Source organism: Martes martes, assembly GCF_963455335.1.
Source record: "Martes martes genome assembly, chromosome: 14".
Classification (NCBI taxonomy): domain Eukaryota; kingdom Metazoa; phylum Chordata; class Mammalia; order Carnivora; family Mustelidae; genus Martes; species Martes martes.
In genome coordinates this window covers 32,540,411-32,542,854 of record NC_137902.1, presented here as the reverse complement: position 1 = coordinate 32,542,854, position 2,444 = coordinate 32,540,411, and positions in this window count along the sequence as shown.

Here is a 2,444-nt window from a genome sequence, read left to right as displayed (position 1 = left end):
GGGAAAAAAACAGTGGAATAGTTATAAGACACTATGAGAAAACATAACTAGTGCTATTTGCAACATCATGAAGAAAAGAAACTAAATACTAAATGTATGATTTCGTTTATGTAAAGTTCACAAACAGGCAAAACTAGCTTTTGACATAATGGATACATTTAGTGAGGGCAAGGGGAGGTTCTGAATAGGAGGCATAATGGGGCTTCTGGTGTCCTGGCAAAATTTTTCTTGGCCTGTGTGTTGGTTTCACAGTATATGTTCAGATGATAACTCACTGAGCACAACTTTTAGGACTTTAGGTTTATTATGCGTCAATGAAAGGTTTCTTTAAAAAGAAACTTCTAGGGGCATGCCTGGGTGGCTCAGTGGGTTAAAGCCTCTGCCTTCGGCTCAGGTCATGATCCCAGGGTCCTGGGATCGAGCCCCACGTTGGGCTCTCTGCTCATCGGGGAGCCTGCTTCCTCCTCTCTCTCTACCTGCCTCTCTGCCTACTTGTGATCTCTGTCAAATAAGTAAATAAAATCTTTTTTAAAAAAAAGTTAATTTTCGGGGCGCCTGGGTGGCTCAGTGGGTTAAAGCCTCTGCCTTCGGCTCGGGTCATGATCCCAGGGTCCTGGGATCGAGCCCCGCATCGGGCTCTCTGCTCAGCAGGGAGCCTGCTTCCCCCCCCTCTCTGCCTGCCTCTCTGCCTACTTGTGATATCTCTCTCTCTCTGTCAAATAAATAAATAAAATCTTTAAAAAAAAAGTTAATTTTCTTTAGTAAAAGCTTAGAAAGAACTGTACTAATCAATTAAGGACAAATATATTTAGAGAACATCCCTTTGTACAAACATTACTATTAGTGATCTGATAATGTATAGCTATCATTCCAGTGATCGGTAGATCCTCCTGACCACTGAATGTCATCTGTTCAGATCTTCGTGTGGTGGTGGTGGTTTTTTTGGGTCTTTTTTTTTTTTTTTTTAAAGTATCTCTACACTGCATGGCATGTGGGGATCGAAGTCACAATCCTGAAATCAAGAGTCGAATGCTCCTCCCGCAGAGCCAGTCAGGTGCCCCCGTCCTATGGGTCTATTTAATGAACTCCCTGCATCCCATTCTCCACTGAATTCACACCTTTTGTTTTAAAATCTTGCCTTCCTTGTTGTGCATACTTCATTCCATCATTTTTGACAGTGGCAGCCCACCCCCTCAAAAAATATCAGAAGTTATGTTTGGAGGTCACTGGAAGGTAGGGGAAACCATATTTTCTCAAGTCTTGCCTCCTAAATTCTGAGACAGGATCTTTTTTCAATTACCTGAGCAAGTTTCACCTGTGCAGTGATGGAGAGGGGAGAATCCCTTTCTTTTATTTTTTTTCTTTTGAGAGCCTATGGTCCTTTTATCCTTGGAATCAAACAAAGACTTCTACTTAGTGAAACTTACTATTTCGTGAACCGTCAGTGAGGTATGCATACAGAGGAACTAGTACTTGGGGGGTTCGATTTTGTTTTTCCTATAATTATTGAGGCAGCTGTGGTGTAAGCCCTCATGCATCATAATGGTCCTCAAAAGATCTAGGTTCAAATTTCATTTTTGTCACTTAGAAGGTGTACAACACTGGATGGGTCTCCTGTTGCCTCCAAATTTCCCCTTCTCCTTTTGTAAAATTAAAATTCCTTTTCCCTGTGTGTGTGGGTGGGGGTGGGCATAAGAGTTTGATGGTAAATATATATAAATTTACTTAGCTAATTACTTGCTACATATTTGGACATTCAAGAGTTCTGTTACCTAGGTTTTGTTTAATGTTTGTACAGTCCACAAATATTTCAAAAGGCTTTCATTTTCTAGGACAAAATATACTGGTGTTTGCTAAAGCATTAAAGGATAAATGTTTTTGTGTATAAGGATTTCCTCTAAAATCATAAATTCTCAACTGGCCATTAATCTGAGAATCCAGAATGTTTTGCAGTTTTTGTGATTAAGTGATTTACTTCACTGGCTCTCAACTGGAACCACCTAGAATGTTAAAAAAAACAAACAAACCCAAAAACTGAAAACATTACCAGTACCTTGGCTCCACCCCAGACCTGTTAGACCAGAATCTCAGGACAGTAGTAGTAGAAGCAAAAGAAAAACACGGGGGGCTCCTGGGTGGCTCATTGGGTTAAAGCCTCTGCCTTCGGCTCAGGTTATGATCCCAGGGTCCTGGAATCGAGCCCCGCATCGGGCTCCCTGCTCAGCAGGGAACCTGCTTCCTCCTCTCTCTCTGCCTGCCTCTCTGCCTCCTTGTTATCTTTGTCTGTCAAATAAGTAAATAAAATCTTTAAAAAAAATATTTAAAAGAAAAACATGGCATTTTTATCTTTATCAGTAGGCCAAAGTCCTTTCAAAAGAGAGATTAAAGTAATCCAGCTGATTGATTAGTTTATGAGTCAGAGGGAAAGTTTGAATTAGCAGGGA